Source organism: Capricornis sumatraensis, chromosome 2 (assembly GCF_032405125.1).
Source record: "Capricornis sumatraensis isolate serow.1 chromosome 2, serow.2, whole genome shotgun sequence".
Taxonomy (NCBI): domain Eukaryota; kingdom Metazoa; phylum Chordata; class Mammalia; order Artiodactyla; family Bovidae; genus Capricornis; species Capricornis sumatraensis.
This window is the reverse complement of record NC_091070.1, coordinates 146,568,734-146,591,589: the sequence shown is the minus strand read 5'-3', so window position 1 is coordinate 146,591,589 and position 22,856 is coordinate 146,568,734. Positions and strand designations below refer to the sequence as shown.

The 22,856-nt window shown below is 36.8% G+C and overlaps 1 protein-coding gene and 1 pseudogene across 6 annotated transcripts in view; one reads left to right on the top strand and one right to left on the bottom strand.

Annotated features, from left to right (window-relative positions):
• DPYD (dihydropyrimidine dehydrogenase) overlaps nucleotides 1–22,856 on the bottom strand; it is a 933,909-nt gene that overhangs the window by 832,559 nt on the left and 78,494 nt on the right. The window contains exon 2 of one of the 6 annotated variants that reach the window (XM_068962760.1): nucleotides 562–646. The exons of the other annotated variants lie outside the window; for them this stretch is intronic. The gene's annotated coding sequence lies outside the window, so the exon portion shown is untranslated. The remainder of the gene's footprint in view (nucleotides 1–561; nucleotides 647–22,856) is intronic. 6 annotated transcript variants of the gene reach the window in all.
• Nucleotides 4,824–11,827, top strand: LOC138073558 (small ribosomal subunit protein uS10-like; annotated as a pseudogene).

Here is a 22,856-nt window from a genome sequence, read left to right as displayed (position 1 = left end):
GTGCTCATGAACATTCTATCCTCAGGAACTAAGCACTTGAATGTGATAACAGTTTTTGGTGTTTTTTTTTTTAATACTGATTAGGTAAAATTCTAACACAGCAGATAACAGGAACATAGAGGTATAAAGTTGAATTGAAATTCTAAGACATATATCCTTTTTTATTTCAACACCAGAGACATATGAAAGACAGTAATTGTGTATCTGAAATATGTATCAAGTTTCTATCATCTGTCAACATATAATTTTTCTATTTTTTTGTAAAAAATATAATCTTCATTTTCAGAAGGTATAAAATGAGAAATAAATTCCTTTTCTTCCAATAATTATAAATTACACATTTTAATTTTTTTATTAAATAAATTGGACTAAAAGATGAAGTTTTGATATAAGCCTAGCTAGTAACCATAACAGAAACCAAAGTCTTAGATAGTTATCATCACACTTAATTAATAGCTAATACCAGAGAGTAGTTTTAGTGTATTTCTCACCATATCAAGCATTTCAGAATTAGAAACATACAAATTAAAGTTCTCTGAATACATCAATGCTATAACTTACCAAAATGACTGGCTGTAATAGTAGTTAGAGGCATGGGCTGAAAGTTGTGAGTATTCAACGACTACTGAAAAAGGGATATCTTTTCCTGGAACATAAATTATATGAATGATGTCTTAGGAAAACATTTGGAAATTCTGCCAATCAAACTAGAACCAACAGTGTTACATTTTCCATTTTATTCAATATTATGTCCTTTCCATGAAATCTCAGAGTGGAAAAAATGTTAAGTAATTGATAAATAATGGGAATTGAGTATTACTACTGAATTTAAATTTATAAACCCTACAGCCACATCAGATTAACAGGACCATTGCTAGCCCAAAGAATGTAGAAGCTTGAACCAGTGATTTCAGCAGATTCTCATGATTCAATTTCCTAAAAAGTAAATTTATAACTTTAGATACCAGGCTTTTTTCTTCATCAATTAAACCAATCAACAGATTAAACTCTTAACCACAAAATACATCAACATCTTCCTTAAAAATGTTTAGTAATACACATTATTAAGATAGAGAAAAGGAGGAGGGCAGGAAGAGAACGGGGCGACAGACGACGGTTGGGTGTCATCATCAACTCAATGGACATGAGTTTGAGCAATTCTTGGGAATGATGAGGGACAGGGAAGCCTGGTGTGGGGTAGTCCATGGACTCAGAAAGAGTTGCACATGACTGAGCTAATGAACAAAAACAATTATCATGCCTCAGTCCTTTCTCAGTATGCTCCTCAATAAAAAAACATGCCGTAGATAAGTGAATTTGTATCTTTAAGTTGAATATTTCTTTACTTTCAAATGTTAATAATTAGATGTTCAATTGAAAAAGTAATATATGCTTCTTGTAAAATTTTTAAAAATAGTTATAAAAAAATTAATAATCTCCAACCCTACACTAACATCTATTGTAATTCTCTGTACTAGCCATTTTAAGCACAATTACTAACTTTCTATAGAGTTTTTCATGCTCACAGAAACATATACTTGATGCTGTAATTTTTGTTTTTGTTTTTTTTTGATGCTGTAGGTTTTGTGTGTGTGTGTGGAGAGTATTTTTCAGAGGCCACTTTTTTAGAAAGTCAGCAATTTTTTTTTCACATAACATGAATATGTAGATCTCCTACCAGATCAATAAACATGTTTCTAAAATTCCAAAAACTATATCAAATTTCATAATTTTAATAATTTTATTAATGAGAGAAATGCAGTTTCTATCCTAGTATCTTATTGCTACAAACAAATACCACTGTAAAAGAGTGATGATGATAATTTTTCTTATTATGGGATAAATATCTTCATAATGGAAATGTTAGGACTTATTTTCATTTTAATATACATAACTAGATGTTTCACCAAAAGTTTGTACCAATTCACAACTCACTGGCAGTATATGAAAGTGTTTCGTTACCTGAAACTTTGTTAATGCTAGATATTATTAATCTCATATATGTTTCCCAACTTAAGACTGGAAATCATTTCACATTTACCTGACACTTAATGACTTTGAGCATCTTTTCATGTGTTTACTTGTTGTTTATATTTTCTCTTGTAGATATTACCTATTCATATCCTTTGACGTTTTTCTTAATCACTTATGTTATAAACATATACCCAGATAATTGCTTATCTTTGGCTTGTTTAGGATACATTTTTCCACACAATCATTCTCTGTTATTTGTGGCTTGTCTTTAAAGTATATTAAAAATAATGACCAAAAAATGACCAAATCTATAAGATTAAGCTAAAATGGATTTCTAGGGAAAATTTTATAGCATTAAAGAAATAACATAGGAAACAATCATAAACATTGATAATTATAAAGTAGTCAGAACAATTCATAACAGAGAAAAAGAAAAGAGAATCCCTCCCCACTTGTCTGATAAATGGGTAAATTTTTGAAGCCCAGCACTGCAAAATTTTGGCTGGATCTGCTTTGGGTCAGAAGGAAGCCCTGAAGAAGAAAATAGGCTTGTTATTTATGCTTAAACTATAACATTTATATATTCAAATAACATCTGAATAACTAGTTGAGAATAGAGATTAACAAAATACTGTATTTTTCTTGAATGAAAGCATGAACATTACTAATTTCCTTATTTTTCCATGTTTACCACTTCTCCCTTTTATTTATGATGATGTGTTCATTTTCCAAACATTAAACATAAAATAATCAGTTGAGAAATTTTCAGCTATTTGAATTTTCTCCTTTTATTTTTTTATTATTATTTTTTAATATTGTATTAATTAGAAAAAATAAACGGAGTTGTGTGTACAATGATGCCAAATCCATGAAAGGTAAGAAGATTCATATGCATTTGGGCTATGCCACTTTGAATGCTCCAGGAGTTATAGCCTCATTCTCAATTTATACTTTGTCTCCAATAATTTGCTTCTTCTTCTTGACTGGCTTAAGCAGTAAAACTGTTATTAATAGTTTTAGCTATTTAAAAGTTTAAAGGAGCAATAGTATATTTTTTGATAATTTTTAATAAAATAGATAAGAATGTGTATAGCTGGCTTTCTCTGGTGAGACAAGTGTTGGTTCACGAATTTTTCTTCATGAAGGAAAAATGCTGCTCCATCAGAGGTTAAAAACTGAAATAAGGTAAATTCACTTGAATTCACTGCTCACTCTAACATGGAGACTTGCAAATTTGGCCTATTTAAACATTTTTACAAGTTTGGGGATGATTCATTTAAAAAATTATAAGGAAAACAATATATATTTATGGTACATAACCAAAGTACTGCAATGAAAATGAAATTTGAAAACTGAATGAAGAGTGTTGATTATGTAGATTGCAAGGCTCAGATAATTTACATGTGATGAAAATTACAGTATCAGTTTTCAAATTAATGGCATTATCAATCATCACATTTCCCTGAATCAGTCCTTTTATGAGATTATCACAGAGACAAGAGAAGATGGACCAAAAGATTAGTGACCCTTTCATCCCTTTCATCTCATCACAAGCCACAAGTGGCTTAACTTGTCATCAGAAAATACGCTTATCAAAATTTCCATCAGCACAGTCTGAAAATATTGCACTGCAAGGACTCTTTGACTTGATTCTGGATCTCTCTTATTAGTGATTATCTGGATGTACCTAGCAAGCAATGAAGAAAAGAAAGTGATGGCATCTCTGCCCTACATAACTGTGAAACTGCCAATGCTGAGAAGGTTAAAAAAGAATAATAATCACACTGCTGAAATGAATGTGTGATATAAGTACTTCTTAAATACACTAACTTCCCAACACTGATAGGATCACTGAAACAGCATTCTACTGGTTACCCAAAAGGAATAGCTAGGGAAAAAAAATATTGTTCCTTGGAATAAGCAATTCAAATATTTTAATGTCAAAATGAACAAATCTTAAAGCAACCTGACATACTACATATTTTACTTTTTATTTGCTTGTTGTTACTTTTATTAAAACAAGAATGTAATTTCCACAAGAGAAGGAATTTTCCTATATTTTGTTCTCTGCTGTGTTCCTAGGGCATTAAACAGTACCTCACCATAACAGGCACTCAATGAATGAATAAAAACCACATTATATGTAGAACTTTAGATTTGCATAAGTATTAAAATTAAACAAAAGAAGGACTTCATGGATATTTTTCCTGGGCTAAAGGGCCAGACCTTTTCTACTATGCAGTAGCTCATTTGATAAGCACTACTTTACTGATACAGTTCTTAAAAACTGGGGAAGATGATAAGCATATCTTAATTTCATTTTTAATGACTATTAGTAATACATAATATAGTACATTATTTATTTTATTATAAACTAATATTTCTCTTATTGCAGGCTTCTCTGGTGGCTGAGATAGCAAAGAATCTGCCTGCAATGAGGGAGACCTGAGTTTGATCCTTGAGTTGGGAAGATCCCCTGGAGAAGGGCATGGTAATCCACTCCAGTATTCTTGCCTGGAGAATCCCCACGGACAGAGAGCCTGGTGGGCTACAGTCCGTGGGGTCACAAAGAGTCAGAAACAACTGAGTAACTAAGTATTAGTTTGAGGGACTAATATTTCTATTAAGAATATTTAATATTTAAACTTGATAAATTGAGTAGCTTCCCAGTAGCTCATGCCATATTTGTCAGAATAATTAGGTATTGGCTGCTATTAGGCAGCTCCACGGTGCAGGAGCAACAGAGAGGCGAGAGGAGATACCCCACTTTGAAGGTCAAGAGCAGTGGCTGAGAGGAAATACCCCAGGTCTACGGTCAGGAGCAGCAGCTGCACTGTGCTGGACCAGCCATGATGAGATATCCCACGTCCCAAGGTAAGAGAAACCCTAGTAAGACGGTAGGCGCAGAAAAAGGGCATAAGAGGTCAGACAAACTGAAACCACAATCACAGAAAACAAGCCAATTTGATCACATGGACCACAGCCTTGTCTAGCTCAATGAAATTAAGCCATGTCATGTATGGCTACCCAAAATGGACAGGTCATGGTGGAGAGGTCTGACAGAATGTGGTCCACTTGAGAAGGGAATGGCAAACCACTTCAGTATTCTTGCCTTGAAAACCCCATGAACAGTATGAAAAGGTAAAAAGATAGGACACTGAAAGGGGGACTCCCCGGGTTGGTTGGTGCCCAATATGCTACTGGAGATCAGTGGAGGAATAACTCCAAAAAGAATGAAGGGATGGAGCCAAAGCAAAAACAACACCCAGTTGTGGATGTGACTGGTGATTTAAGCAAGGTCTGATGCTGTAAAGAGCAATATTGCATAGGAACCTAGAATGTTAAGTCCATGAATCAAGGCAAATTGGAAGTGGTCAAACAGGATATGGGAAGAGTGAACACCAAAATTCTAAAAATCAGAGAAATAAACTGGACTGGAATGGGTCAATTTAACTCAGAAGACCATTATATCTACTACTGTAGGCAGGAATCCCTTAGAAGAAATGAAGGAGCCATCATAGTCAACAAAAGAGTCTGAAATGCAGTACTTGGATGCAATCTCAAAAATGACAGAATGATCGATGTTTGTTTCCAAGGCAAACCATTCAATATCACGGTGATCCAAGTCTATGTCCTGACCAGTAATGCTGAAAGAGATAAAGCTGAACAGTTCTATGAAGACCTACAAGACCTTCTAGAACTAATACCCCCCCAAAATGTCCTTTTTATTAGAGGGAACTGGAATGCAAAAGTAGGAAGTCAAGAAATACCTGGAGTAACAGGCAAATTTGGCCTTGGAGTACAGAATGAAGCAGGGCAAAGGCTAATAGAGTTTTGCCAGGAGAAAGCACTGGACATAGCAAATACCCTCTTTCAACAACACAAGAAAAGACTCCACATGGATATCACAAAATGGCCAACATCGAAATCAGACTGATTATATTCTTTGCTGCCAAAGATGAAGAAGCTCTATACAGTCAGCAAAAACAAGACTGGGAGTTGACTGTGGCTCAGATCATGAACTCCTTATTGCCAAATTCAGACTTAAATTGAAGTAGGGAAAACCACTAGACCATTCAGGTATGATCTAAATCAAATCCCTTATGACTATACTGTGGAAGTGAGAAATAGATTCAAGGGATTAGATCTGATAGAGTGCCTGATGAACTATGGACGGAGGTTCATGACATTGTACAGGAGACAGGGACCAAGACCATTCCCCAGAAAAAGAAATGCATAAAAGGAAAATGGTTATCTGAGGAGGCCTTACAAATATCTGTGAAAAGAAGAGAAGCGAAAAGCAAAGGAGAACAGGAAAGATACACCCATTTGAATGCTGAGTTCCACAGAATAGCAAGGAGAGAAAAGAAAACCTTTCTCAGTGATCAATGTAAAGAAACAGTGGAAAACAATAGAATGAGAAAGACTAGAGATCTCTTCAAGAAAATTAGAGATACCAAGGGAACATTTCATGCAAAGATGGGCTCGATAAAGGACAGACATGGTAGAGACCTAACAGAACCAGAAAGGATTAAGAAGAGGTGGCAAGAATACACAGAAGAACTGTATAAAAAAGATCTTCATGACGCAGATAATCACAATGGTGTGATCTCTCACCTAGAGCCAGACATCCTGGAATGTGAAGTCAAGTGGGCCTTAGAAAGCACTATGAACAAAGCTAGTGGAGGTGATGGAATTCCATTGAGTTATTTCAAATCCTGAAAGATGATGCTGTGAAAGTGCTGCACTCAATATATCAGCAAATTTAGAAAACTCAGCAGTGGCCACAGAAATGGAAAAGGTCAGTTTTCATTTCAATCCCAAAGAAAAGCAATGCCAAAGAATGCTCAGACTAGGACACAATTGCACTCATCTCACACGCTAGTAAAGTAATGCTCAAAATTCTTCAAGCCAGGCTTCAACAATACATGTACCATGAACTTCCAGATGTTCAAGCTGGTTTTAGAAAAGGCAGAGAAATGAGAGATCAAATTGGCAACATTTGCTGGATCATTGAAAAAGCAAGAGAGTTCCAGAAAAACATCTATTTCTGCTTTATTGACTATGCCAAAGCCTTTGACTGTGTGGATCACAATAAACTGTGGAAAAGTCTGAAAGAGATGGGAATACCAGACCACCTGACCTGCCTCTTGAGAAACCTGTATGCAGGTCTGGAAGCAATAGTTAGAACTGGACATGGAACAACAGACTGGTTCCAAATAGGAAAACGAGTACATCAAGGCGGTATGTTGTCACCCTGCTTATTTAACTTCTATGAAGAATACATCATGAGAAACACAGGGCTGGACAAAGCACAAGCTGGAATCAAGATTGCAGGGAGAAATATCAGTAACCTCAGATATGCAGATGACACCACTCATATGGCAGAAAGTGAAGTGGAACTAAAGAGTCTCTTGATGAAAGTGAAAGAAGAGAGTGAAAATGTTGGCTAAAGCTCAATATTCAGAAAACGAAGATCATGTCCTCCAGTCCCATCACTTCATGGCAAATGGATGGGTAAACAGTCAAAACAGTGGTTGACTTTATTTTCCTGGGCTCCAAAATCACTGCAGATGGTGACTGCAGCCATGAAATTAAAACACACTTACTCCTTGGAAGGAAAGTTATGACCAACCTAGACAGCATATTAAAAAGCAGAGACATTACTTGGTCAACAAAGGTCTGTCTAGTCAAGGTTACGGTTTTTCCAGTGGTCATGTATGGATGTGAGAGTTGGACTGTGAAGAAGGCTGAGCACCAAAGAATTGATGCTTTTTAAATGTGGTGTTAGAGAAGACACTTGAGAGTCCCTTGGACTGCAAGGAGATCCAATCAGTCCATCCTAGACGAGATCAGTCCTGGGTTGCACATTGGAAGGACTGATGTTGAAGCTGAAACTCTAATACTTTGGCCACCTGATACAAAGAGCTGACTCATTTGAAAAGACCCTGATGCTGGGAAACATTGAGGGCAGGAGGAGGAGGGGATGACAGAGGACGAGATGCTTGGATGGCATCACCAACTCAATGGATATGAGTTTGGGTGAACTCTGGGAGTTGGTGATGGACAGGGAGGCCTGGCATGCTGTGGTTCATGTGGTCGCAAAGAGTTGGACACAACTGAGCTGAACTGAACTAAAACAATAGAATAAGAAGTGTAATAATATTATCAGTGACGATGTTAAAATTGCAAAAAATGAAAAATTTAGTTAGAGCTTAATTCTCAAATGGAAAATTTTAAGGAAAATCATATTATGCTGAAACTCAAATGATTTCCTCTCTATTATTTATTTCTATTAGAAGACATCTATGTATTTAAATTGTCAAATTATCTTAATTCTTCAGTTAAGCATTATACACATATTACATGCACATATATTACATACATACACCTATACATATCCTACAATTCATATAGGAAATTACTTGGTATAATTCTCTACTAAATGATACCATTAATAGCTTTTACTGATTTTATGGAATTATTATTATCATAATTATCATGATGGTGGTTAGTACTGTCTTAAGTAGGTTATATGTTACTAATTCTACAAAGATCTGCCCAATATTCTATTAATATTCATTGACAGACTGCTGCTGAAACTACTGAACTGGAGAGGTCCTTGAAAATGCAATAAATGTTTGCTGAATTGAAACTACTGACTATTGGTAGTTCTAAAGTAAAAATCTATATTGTTTAAAGATTTCCCAAAAAAAAAAAAAAAAAACCTCACAACCTCTCGAGGAATTAAAATCTTCACTCTTAGGATATTCTTTAGTTCTAATCTGAAGCCCTTATAGTTCCCATCCTCTTGTTCTGTCCTCAATGGAAATGTTCCATAAATATTTGTTAAACTCTATCCTCTTGTTCTGCACTCACTAAGATGGAAAACAGTTAGTCATCTTTCTTTTGTAAGAACCCTTCATGCTCAAAGACTGTTATTAACTCCCTACTCTTACAGTCTCAAGTTTGAACAATCCAATTCTTTAGCCTTGCTTCATCATTCTGATTTGTTTTCAACTCTCAATTTATACACGTGCTTATCTCAGGAATCCACTTCAGTTCTCAACTTTCCGTCTTAGCAGTGGGGCTCAAAACTGGACAACCTGTTCTATGCATTTAACCAATTTTGAACATAATCAACAAAATATTGCTTTAGAGCTTCTTACTACAGCAATAACTCCCTCTCAAAGAGGCTGATCTAGATGCTCTTAGGAACTAAAATGATACTTTGACCCACTAGAACTTACAGACTTAGTGTCAGAAGCTGTTTTCCCTCACAGTAAGTAATGTGTTTTTCTTCAGTACATTCTATAGAGTTGTATCACAATTTTCCTCAGCACAAGCTGATTACATGTAAACTAAATACAATTTTAAGACAACAAAACAAAGTAAAAAGTGACACTTATGTGCCATTACATGGTGGATTTGAATAATTCCATCCTCTTCCCCAAATTCATTACTCATGGAAGTTTCTGAAAATCCCCAGTGAACAATACATCTGCTGCATGAGAACTTTTATTTCCTCAGCTACGTGGAACTGGAAACTTGATTTTTTAAACACTTATCATAGCATATAATCAGGCTTACCTTGCTTAGTTTATTAATTAGATTAAATTCTATCCACATTTCTCTCCTTAAAACGTCAAATGTTCACTACTGAGTGAGAAATACTCTGAAACAGACACATCATAACATTTGCATACATAAGTCATTTATATGTATTTTATTGGTATAGATTTATTAGAAATAAATTGATAATATTTTTAGAGTTTATCCTATATGTTCTAGCTCTCTGGCTTTGTAAAAATTACATTTTAATAGAGAAATGAAACAAATATATACTCAAAATGCCTATTTAAAATATGGTAAATTACACACTTCAAATGTCAATACTGTTAGCCTCATATACAGGTAAACTCTTTAGGGAAAGACACGATGGCAATGTGATAGCGAGGGAAATGTAGACCGAGGGAAAATAGAATAGCCAGGGACAGCCTAATTTCCAAGGTCCTGACACAGGAAAAAGAATTGCAAAAATTCTGAGATGGCGATCAACTTGACTAGCTCTAAGTAAAAGAAAGTGTTCTTTTAAGTTTGATATTGTGCTTAACGGTAGAGGTTACAACAGGTGAGGCAGACAGACCTCAGATCATAAAGAATCTTGCTACACTATGGTAAGGAGTTTGTAATTTACTGGAACTACAACATGAACACGGGGAAACACTTAATCCAGCACCACTGTTTAAAAAGCATAAGAAAATCATCATATAATACTTTGTTGTCTTTAATTATTTTTCTTTACTAATTTTTTTAATTTCTTAAAATATCAATTCATCATGTGCTTCTAGAATACACATATTCATCAGGAAATACAGATTTCTAAAATACTGCACAAGAGATAAATGACCTTTTAGCTTGTAAAATTAAATAAGATGAATAAATAGGGAGGGATGAATGAATATCCTAGTCATCACTTTTAGTTAGCCACCCTGAGATCTAACTTGCACCACTCATGTATCTCTTAGAATCAGTGCTATATTTCCAACTTATTAATAGAAATTCAGAACTGGGCTAATTCATACAACCAAAATGGTGGAGTACAAGGAAGTGCACTCGTATTCTCCTGTGAGAACACCAAAATCACTAGTTGCTGAAGAAACACCTACAGGAGGACCTTAGAACCTATCAAACAAAGATACTGCACATACAAAAACAAAGAAGAAGCCACAATGAGATGACACAAGGAGCACAATCGAGTTAAAATAAAATCCCATACCCACCAGGGGGGCGACCTACAAACTGGAGAACAATAATACCAAAGAATTCCTCTCACTATTGTAAGGTCCTGGCCCCAAAACAACAGGATGGGAAAGACTAGAGATCTCTTCAAGAAAACTAGAGATACCAAGGGAACATTTCATGCAAAGATGGACACAATAAAGGACGGAAACTGAATGGACCTAACAGAAGCAGAAGATATTAAGAAGAGGTCACAAGGATACACAGAAGAACTATGCAGAAAAGACCTTAATGACCCAGGTAACTATGATGCTGTGATCACTCACCTAGAGCCAGACATCCTGGAGTCTGAAGTCAAATGGGCCTTAGGAGGTATCGTTATGAACAAAGCTAGAGGAGGTGATGGAATTCCAGTTGAGCTATTTCAAATCCAAAAAGATGAGGCTGTGAAAGTGCTGCACTCAATATACCTAATTACATATACTCAACAGACTTGCTACGAGTTTAATTACATATATCTAATTACACATACTTTAGAATTTTTAAGACAGTCCTTTGGATCCTGTACATGTGAATTTTGATGTAATGACTGCTAATAGAAGTATATTGAAACAGCAAAAAAAAAAAAAAATGCTCTTTGAGGAAGATGCTGTCGCCGCTGCTCTGAGCTCCCTGGGGCCCACTCCTGCTCCTGACTCACCACTGTTCGCTCTCGTGGAGGAACACGCCAGTCAGGAAGCTGCACTGCAGCCACAGCCTTTAAAAACACTGGCAAGACTCCCATGGAGCCAGCATGGCCATTCACCGGATTAGGATCATCCTCACCAGCCGCAGTGTGAAGTCTCTGGAGAAGGTGTGTGCTGACCTGATCGGAGGAGTGAAGGAAAAGAATCTCCTAGTGAAAGGACAAGTTCGGATGCCTACCAAGACTCTAAGAATAACTACAAGGAAAACTCCTAGTGGTGAAGGTTCTAAGACTTGGGCTCGATTCCAAATGAGGATCCACAAGTGACTCATTGACCTGCACAGCCCTTCTGAAATTGTCAAGAAGATCACTTCCTTCAGTACTGAGACAGGAGCCAAGGTGGGAGTCACCACTGCCGATGCCTAAATCAACCTTTTTAATAAATTGATAATCAGTTGTTAAAAAAAAATACACAAGTGTGCACTGAATAGGAAATCTGGAAAACTCAGCCGTGGCCATAGGACTGAAAAAGGTCGGTTTTCATTCCAATCCCAAAGAAAGGCAATACCAAAGAATGCTCAAACTACCGCTAAACTGCACTCATCTCACACCCTAGTAAAGTAATGCTCAAAATTCTCAAAGCCAGGCTTCAACAGAAAGTGAACTGAGAACTTCCAGATGCTCAAGCTGGATTTAGAAAAGGCAGAGGAACAGGAGATCAAATTGCTAACATCCGTTGGGTCATTGAAAAAGCAAGAGAATTCCAGAAAAACATCTACTTCTGCTTTATTAACTACGCCAAATCCTTTGACTGTGTGGATCACAATAAACTGTGGAAAATTCTGAAAGAGATGGGAATACCAGACCACTCAACCTGCCTGCTGAGAAATCTGTATGCAGGTCAAGAAGCAACAGTTAGAACTGGACATGGAACAACAGACTGATTCCAAATTAGGAAAGGAGTACATCAAAGTTGTACACTGTCACCCTGCCTATTTATCTTATATGTGGAGTACATCATGTGAAATGCCAGGCTGGATGAGGCACAAGCTGGAATCAAGATTGCTGGGAGAAATATCAATAACCTCAGATATGAATATAACACCATGCTTATGGCTAAAAGCAAAGAGGAACTAAAGAGTCTCTTGATGAAAATGAAAGAGAAGAATGAAAAAGTTGGCTTCAAACTCACCAATCAGAAAACAAAAATCATGGCATCCAGTCCCATCACTTCATGGCAAATAGATGGAGAAACAATGGAAACAGTGAGAGACTTCATTTTCCTAGGTTCCAAAATCACTGCAGATGGTGACTGCAGCCATGAAGTTAAAAGACACTTGCTCCTTGAAAGAAAAGTTACGACCAACCTAGACAGTATATTAAAAAGCAGAGAAATTACCTTGATGACAAAGGTCTGTCTAGTCAAAGCTATAGTTTTTCCACTAATCATGTATGGATGTGAGAGTTGGACTATAAAGAAGGCTGAGTGCCTAAGAATTGATGCCTTTGAGCTGTGATGTTGGAGAAAACTCTTGAGAGTCCCTTGGACTGCAAGGAGATCAAACCAGTCAGTCCTAAAGTAAATCAGTCCGGAGTATTCATTGGAACAACTGATGCTGAAGCTGAAACTCCAATATTTTGGCCACCTGATGTAAAGAGCCAACCCATTAGAGAAGATCCTGATGCTGCAAAAGATTGAAGGCAGGAGAAGGGGATGACAGAGAATGAGATGGTTGCATGGCATCACTGACTAAATACATATGATTTTGAGCAAGCTCCAGGGGATGGTAAAGGACATAAAGCCTGGTGCAGAGCAGTTCATGAGGTCCATGAGGTCGCAAAGAGCTGGACATGACTGAGCGACTGAAAAACAAATAATCCCATATTTCGTAAAAATCTAGAAGTATAACACGACTTCACAATAACTAAGACTGAAATAATACACCAAAATATTTATGAACTTATTTCTGAGGGGTAGGATTTCAAGTGATCCCATTTTTCTGTGTTCTATGTATTTCCTAAAATTCTCTACATTATCAAAAATTCTTTAATAGCTAACTCTTACTGAGTTTTTGTTCGGTACCAGATATTGTTCTAAGTTCTTTTATATCTTAATTTTTTAAAACCCTATCATATCCCTTTAAGAAAGCCATTACTAAATTTGTTTTTTCAGATTGGGGAAGTGTTGTAAAGGAGTTAAATGACTTGCCTAAAGTTTCCTAGGTAGGAACTGACAGCACTCAGATCTTAACCTTACAAGTATGGTATCAAATCCTGAGCTATACACTAAGCATTCCACAAATAAGAACAGAATTATCTTCTATAATTCTCAAGGCATTATAATAGCTTATTAAAAATTAAAAGGAACAAAATTGATGAATATAAAGACTGCCATGCCTGCATTTATCACCAAGCTCAGTTCTATCTCCGTGCATATTTACAGGGAAAAAAAAAAAGGACAAATATTCTGTAGAAATGTTTGAATAAAGCTTTTCTTAAAGACAGGAGTCTCCTCCAAACTTTTAATTTTGTGACTTTCCTTTAACAACAACAAAAAATCACGTGTTCTCGTTGTCCTCAGGAGCACTAAGAAATTTCCTGCCTGAGAAGTAAATGACTGAGGGGAAAAATTACAGACCATTATGGCATGCTAATAATCCAAATTAGATAAACAAACACAAGCAATGGAAAGGAAGAAAGACCAAATGCATTCAGCAGAGAATGGTGATAAAGCGTAATGGACAGCTCATTCTCCACAGCTAAAATTGCACAAGCTGAGCTATCTAAGGGAAATGAGTCATCTGATTTTCAAGTTATAAGGGAATCTTACAGAATATTTTGAGTTTGAAAAGCTAACACTGCAGGCAATTGAAGTAGACCTCCAAATATCTGATTAAAGTCACACACGATTACAACTGATACAGAATATTTTCTTCTCTTACAAACGGTAAAATGCATGGTAAATTTCCAGTTTTCTCTGTTATTTAAATTCCAAAGTAGGTATTCATTAACAAAGTAAGTTAAGGTTAATTAAAATTTTCGTTATGAAAATGAAGTTTAAAACTATCTATTAGGACATTATTCACTTCTACAGTGCTTCTTCTCCATGTCAGGCTTCAGTAGTACCTGAACCGTGAACTTCCAGATGTTCAAGCTGGTTTTTTAAAAGGCGGAGGAACCAGAGATCAAATTGCCAACATCCGCTGGATCACTGAAAAAGCAAGAGAGAGTTCCAGAAAAACATCTATTTCTGCTTTATTGACTATGCCAAAGCCTTTGACTGTGTGGATCACAATAAACTGTGGAAAGTTCTGAAAGAGATGAGAATACCAGACCTTGAACTGCCTCTGGAGAAACCTGTATGCAGGTCAGGAAGCAACAGTTAGAACTGGACATATATATATACATATATTTACACTATTTTACAGAAAGTTTCTGAGACTAAATCAAAATTAGTTAGATATTCAACCCTAGTCCACAAAACTCTGCAAATATCAAACCAGACCATACCTACTTTTATAAATTTCACAGTGGTTAATGGTGTCAGCAGCAAGAAGAAAAAATATAATTGGGGGACAAACACATGAATATGAAAGCTTTCTATAATTTTAACTGTCTGTAGCTAAGAATTGTATGTCTATATGTGTGTGTGTTTGTGCTTAATTCAGGTACACTAGAACTGCATATTGGAAAGAAACTGACCTGTTAAAGTTTGCATATCCGAATCAGTTAGGAAGTACTACTGAAGGAAAAATGGAAGAATGGAGAAATTAAGAGGAAATTGGGCCAGTTTTAACAAACATTCAAGGATCAAAATTAGGAACTAAACTATCTGCTAGATTCTTAAAATTAGCAATTCTCACATTAAAAACTAATGCTCTATTTTCATTTTCTTTCAGTTTTCTCTTAGTTATAATAATACTCACTAAGTATTATTATGACTTACATGGTGCTTTCTATGTGCAATAGGGTGTCACATTTGCTAACAATATTATTATTATATGCTATTAGTATTATCAATATTAGTGTAAATTAACATCATCTTCATTTTATAGAAGAAGAAACTGAGCACCAGACAGTGGAAATAACCTCCCTAATATCAGGGAGCTAGCAATTTTCTTTTTATTTTTTACAGAGCTGCTACTCCTGCTGCTAAGTCACTTCAGTCATGTCCGACTCTGTGAGACCCCACAGACAGCAGCCCACCAGGCTCCCCCGTCCCTCGGATTCTCCAGACAAGAACACTGGAGTGGGTTGCCATTTCCTTCTCCAATGCATGAAAGTGAAAAGTGAAAGTGAAGTTGCTCAGTCGTGTCTGACTCTTCAAGACCCAATGGACTGCAGCCCACCAGGCTCCTCCACCCGTGGGATTCTCCAGGCAAGACCACTGGAGTGGGGTGCCATTGCCTAATCCTTTACAGAGCTAGTAATTTTCTAAACTGAGTTTCCCCATCTTTAAAATAGAACACAATATACTAAATGCAATGCATTATAATAATTCTTATTCTTTATTAATGATAATGTTATCCAAATTGTAAAAGCAGAGTTATAGCCAATGAGCACTGAGCATCTGCATTTTCTAAAAGGTAATCTTTTAGAAAAAGATTGTGAAACTGCTACACAGAACGACAACTTTTTATTCATCTTACTGAAATTCAATGGACCTGATGCTCACACAGCAACCTTCTGATTATTATTTGACTTTCAATGGAGTTCCTTTCTCACTGGTGATGACATCTCAAATTAAATCAAGAACATAATTCTGATGATGACTTAATACCCCATGTAGCTCAAACACAAGCAGAACATAACGCAGGCAGTTACATTCCTCATTATAAATTAATAAACTGGTACACAGAAAGTTAGCAAGGACCAGTCCCATATATTTCCCTCAGAAATAACTTACCAGCTTATTAGTAAGAACCAACTGTTCATCAGTACCCACATCCCACAGTGCATTCTTTGTATCTTGACATCACCTACAGGCATATGCCTCCCTCAAACCCATTAATCCCATTCTGGATTAATGATTCCATAGAAGCACCTTCCAGCACTTGAGCATCTGTCTGTCATGTTATTTCCCTTATATTACAGTTCTTTATTAATGGGTTTCTCTTTCTCACTTGACTAAGCATTCCTCTGTGTTTAAAAGTTCATGTATAACCCAGTGTTTGGTCAATAGTAGGTGCTCAATATCCACTTACTGGATTAATTAATGATTGATTTATATTTAATTCAACTCTTCAGGAACTTCCATGCTATTAGTTCAGTCCTGTGAAGTCTTCACAACTTTAGACTCAATAAAATCCTTGGGTATTGTCATACTTAAGTTTCTGAACTAGGTGAATCACTCTGAAAAGAATAATTAAGATTCTCCTGCCAAATGTGGGCACATTTGATGAGCAGTAACCTTTATAAAATTTCTGAGTACAATTTCAAGGCTCATTTTTTTCCTATCCAAGTATATGACATACTATACCACACCTAGCCTAGAATCTAAATAAGAATACTATCTGAGTAAAAATGCTTAATAAATGTACTAAACTGTATAAATAAATTAACAGCCATCATTTATTTAACATTTAATTTTTCTTTCAAAATATATTATACACAGTCTTCAATTATTTTCAAAATACACTTTTATTAGAAGGTGAACATAAAGGATGTCATCAGATACAAAGAAAGCATCAGAAAATATGTGAGTCACATGACTCATCTAAAATTGAGTAATTAGCAAGAATAGTCTATTTCCATTTTCCAGCAATGATTTGCTTTATGAAATTGTCTTCAAAATCCAAGTTATAAGAACAAATCAGGCCACATGGAAGCAAACGTCTTATCCTCACACACACACACAAATTGTAAGCATAAAAGAATAGCAGGAAATAATAAAGTTGAGAAAACATTCTTAATCACAATGTTTGTTTCTGGGAAAACATTCTAGAGGAAAGAACAAATTTATGAGAAAATTAATCTGACTCGAGAAATTTGGAGGACTAGAATCAATTTTAAGAGAAATCAGATATAAGAACAAATCATTAAAAATATGTACACTTAAAAATATTTAATAAACAGCTGGAAAGTTCCTTTTAGAAAAGACAGAAGAAAAATCTAAGTTTAAAATATGTTAAGCTGGGAGCTGAAGTTCCAAGATAGTTTCAGTCTTTAAAAGACACATCAAAACATAGTCAATTTCATGTAGCTGCAATCAAACAGCCTTCAAAATACATCAGAAGAATTAAGAACTTCAGATAACAGTAAATAGTGCATTAGATAAAAATTTCAGGGAAGCACAAAACTGCTTTCACAAGAAGCCAAGAGAATGGAAAGGGAAAGGGAACAAGCTTATTAAACAAATTAAAACATTAGAAAACTCTAAAGGGTGTATGAAACAATTTTTAAAAGATAAAGAAAGTTCAAGTCTTGGGTTGATCTAGATAAAAATAAGGGCTTGGGCTTCTGCTCTTGGAGAACATAACATAGATAGGAACTGAATAAAGAATGCATTAGATCCTAAGTGTCCATGAACAGATGAATGGATAAATAAGATGTGATATATACATACATACAAACACACACACACGGAGGACTAATACTCAACCATAAAAAGGAGGAAATTTTGCCAATTTTGACAACATGGATGGCCCTGAAGGATATTATGCTTAGTGAAGTCAGACAGCAGAGGACAAATTATGTGTGTTTTCATTTATATGTGGAGTCTAAAAAATAAAAAAAAAAAGAACAAATAAACAGAAACAAATTCATAGACACAGAGGAAAAACTAGCGGTTTCTGAGCGGATAGGGATTAAGGTGTACAGCACAGGAGATATAGTCAATATTTTCAATAACTTTCTATAGAGTATAACCTATAAAAATACCAAATTACTATGTTGTACATTTGAAAATAACACAAAAATTTTGGAGAAGGCAATGGCACCCTACTCCAGTACTCTTGCCTGGAAAACCACATGGATGGAGGAGCCTGGTAGGCTGCAGTCCATGGGGTCACTAAGAATTGGGCACGACTTGAGCGACTTCACTTTCACTTTTCACTTTCATGCCTTGGAGAAGGAAATGGCAACCCACTCCAGTATTCTTGCTGGAGAATCCCAGGGACAGAGGAGCCTGGTGGGCTGCCAACTATGGGGTCGCACAGAATAGGACACAAGTGAAGCGACTTAGCAGCAGCAGCGGCAAGCTAACTGAAGGAGATAAGAAAATTTATGTTCTTAAATGTTATATCAAAACTTTCCAAATCGGCAAAGTTTCATTTCAGTCAGAAAAACACATACACACAGTGAAAAGGAGACGGAAACTTCAAGTTTCTCCTGAACTGAAGTTGTTTTTGTGTGTGTGTGTGTGAAATTTCTTTATTGTTTTTATTTTTTATTTTTTATTTTTTTCTCTTTATTTTTTTTTTGTGGTTTTGAGTTTGATTTTTCTTTTTTTTATTTTTTATTTTTACTTTATATTACTTTACAATACTGTATTGGTTTTGCCATACATTGACATGAATCCACCACGGGTGTACATGTGTTCCCAAACATGAACCCCCCTCCCACCTCCCTCCCCACAACATCCCTCTGGGTCATGCCCGTGCACCAGCCCCAAGCATGCTGTATCCTGCATCGGACATAGACTGGCGATTCGATTCTTACATGATAGTATACATGTATCAATGCCATTCTCCCAAATCATCCCACCCTCTCCCTCTCCCTCTGAGTCCAAAAGTCCGCTATACACATCTGTGTCTTTTTTGCTGTCTTGCATACAGGGTCATCATTGCTATCTTTCTAAATTCCATATATATGTGTTAGTATACTGTATTGGTGGTTTTCTTTCTGGCTTACTTCACTCTGTATAATCGGCTCCAGTTTCATCCATCTCATTAGAACTGATTCAAATGTATTCTTTTTAACGGCTGAGTAATACTCCACTGTGTATATGTACCACAGCTTTCTTAAGTTTTAAAAATTCATTTTCACAAAGTATCCAGTTTAGAGTGAATTTATTCCATATAGATGGAGGACAATCTTCCCAACAGAGATGGAAAGATCAGCCACACATTTAAAGAGACAGACATCTATAAAATTTCTGTCAAAGTCTTTTAGAATAAAATTTCAAAAAAATCATTGGCTACTATATAAGGCAACTTATTCTGTATCACAAAAACTCAGATACAAGATCTACTAGCTGAGGAAAAGTGCTGCACTCAAGCAAATCTGGAAAACTCAGCAGTGGCCAGAGAACTGGAAAAGATCAGTTTTCATTCCAATCACAAAGAAAGGCAATGCCAAAGAATGCTCAAACTACCCCACAGTTGCACTCACCTCACACATTACTAAAGTAATGCTCAAAATTCTCAAAGTCAGGCTTCAACAATATGTGAACCGTGAACTTCCAGATGTTCAAGCTGGTTTTAGAAAAGGCAGAGGAACCAGAGATCAAATTGAAAACATCTGCTGGATCATCAAAAAAGCAAGAGAGTTCCAGAAAAACATCTATTTCTGCTTTATTGACTATGCCAAAGCCTTTGACTGTGTGGATCACAATAAACTGTGGAAAATTCTGAAAGAGATGGGAATACCAGACCACCTGACCTGCCTCTTGAGAAATCTGTATGCAGGTCAGGAAGCAACAGTTAGAAGTGGACATGGAACAACAGACTGGTTCTAAATAGGAAAAGGAGTATGTCAAGGCTGTATATTGTCACCCTGCTTATTTAACTTCTATGCAGAGTACATCATGAGAAACACTGGACTGGAAGAAGCACAAGCTGGAATCAAGATTGCCGGGAGAAGTATCAATATCCTCAGATATGCAGATGACACCACCCTTATGGCAGAAAATGAAGAGGAACTAAAAAGCCTCTTGATGAAAGTGAAAGAGGAGAGTGAAAAAGTTGGCTTAATGCTCAACATTCAGAAAACTAAGATCATGGCATCTGGTCCCATCACTTCATGGCAAATAGATGGGGAAACAGTGGAAACAGTGTCAGACTTTATTTCTGGGGGCTCCAAAATCACTGCAGATGGTGACTGCAGCCATGAAATTAAAAGACGCTTACTCCTTGGAAGGAAAGTTATGACTAACCTAGATAGCATATTCAAAAGCAGAGACATTACTTTGCCAACAAAGGTCCATCTAGTCAAGGCTATGGTTTTTCCAGTAGTCATGCATGGATGTGAGAGTTGGACTGTGAAGAAAGCTGAACAACAAAGAATTGATGCTTTTGAACCGTAGTGTTGGAGAAGACTCTTGAGAGTCCCTTGGACTGCAAGGAGATCCAACCAGTCCATTCTGAAGGAGATCAGTCCTGGGTGTTCTTTGGAAGGAATGATGCTAAAGCTGAAACTCCAGTACTTTGGCCACCTCATTCGAAGAGTTGACTCATGGAAAAGACTCTGATGCTGGGAGGGATTGGGGGCAGGAGGAGAAGGGGACGACAGAAGATGAGATGGCTGGATGGCATCACCTACTTGATGGACGTGAGTTTGAGTGAACTCGGGATTCGTGATGGACAGGGAGGCGTGGCATGCTGTGACTCATGGGGTCACAAAGAGTTGGACACAACTGAGCAACTGAACTGAACTGAGCTGAGGAAAAACCCTGATAACATAAGAAAACAAAATCCCTACACATTGGACAAATTATTAAGAAATCAAATATTCTGAAAAGTATACTGTTGTTCAGTTGCTCAGTCATGTCCAACTCTTTGAAACCCCAAAGACTGTACCACACCAGGCTTTCCAGTCCTGCACTATCTCCCAGTGTTTGCACAAACTCATGTCCATTGAGTCGATTATGCCATCCAACCATCGCATCCTCTGCCACTCCATTCTCCTGCTGTCCTCAATCTTTCCCAGCATCATGGTCTCTTCCAATGAATAAACTGTTCGTGTGAGATGGCCAAAGTAATGGAGCTTCGGCTTCAGCATCAGTCCTTCCAATGAATATGCAGAGTTGATTTCCTTTAGGATTGTCCAGTTGGATCTCCTTATAGACCAAGGGATACTCAAGAGTCTTCTCCAGAACCATAAATTCAAAGCACCAATTCTTTGGCACTCAGCCTTCTACGGTCCAACTCTCACATCCATACAGGCTTACTGGAAAAACAATAGCTTTGACTATACTAACATCCTCAATACTCCAAATGGGGCACTTAACAGAGACCAAAGAGGACTACCTGGAATTGCTCTAGATAAACAGATCTCTGAGGAAGGAGGAGATCAAGTTGTGATGTTGTGCAGATACAGTTTCAACTCCAGAAGAGACCAGATACCACCTGCCCCAGCCCAGGATTAGAGCCACATGAGCAGTCCTTCCATCAAGCCAACTCCCTTCTGACAGAGCAGGTCCTGAATAAGTGAAACTGACCTTCCACTCATAGGATGTTTGGACCCTCTTTAGGCTCAACTCTCCCATTTGACTTGGAGTTGCTAGTCTAGACTCCGGGGGTCTATTTGTCAAAGGTCAGATGTTACAAAGGGGTTCTCAGGGACAGGATTAAGAAGAGGAACTCTTGATCTTCCTCCAGTTCTGTAAAGTGAAAATGAACTTCCTGAAGCATCCAATCCCCTGAAGAAATTCCCTCACTCAGTACAGCCTCCCCTGACAACAAAAATGGTCTCTATGCCAAGCACTGAATTTTGTCTTCTAATCACATAGCTTGAAAATAGATGTGAATCAATTTCCTAGTTCATCTGACGTTCCCAAGAGCTCTTTCTGAAGATCCAGAAGATAGCAACATGGTTTTCTTCTCCTTCTACTAAAGGAATTTTGATTTTTTCTTTCAAATTTTTACAATTAAAAGATATGACTCAAATGGAAGTTTCATACAATTATGATGCTGCTGCTGCTGCTGCTGCTGAGTCGCTTCAGTCATGTCCTACTCTGTGTGACCCCACAGACGGCAGCCCACCAGGCTCCCCCATCCCTGGGATTCTCCAGGCAAGAACACTGGAGTGGGTTGCCATTTCCTTCTCCAATGCATGAAAGTGAAAAGTGAAAGTAAAGTCGCTCAGTCATGTCTGACTCTTAGCGACCCCATGGACTGCAGCCTACCAGGCTCCTTTGTCCACGGGATTTCCCAGGCAAGAGTACTGGGGTGGGGTGCCATTGCCTTCTCCGTCATAGGATTATAATCCATAGGAAAATGTTCTGTAACTGTGTATAATTTAAATGTGAATAAGTAAATTGATTTTTTTCTTCAGCTTGTAGGTACTGTAATTACACTATTTTTGTTTTTAAACCCACTGAAATAATCCAGAAACACAGCACGTATTTTTGTCTTTGTTCAATAATAATTGGGATTTGTCCCTTTTTTATGGCTATCACTTAAGCGATCATGGAAACCTTATAGAATTACAATTCTTAGGATAAGGTTTTATATACAAAGTTTATTGAAAAGTGAATGTCATGGATACATTGCTTGTTTTCTTCTGTTTCTAGATG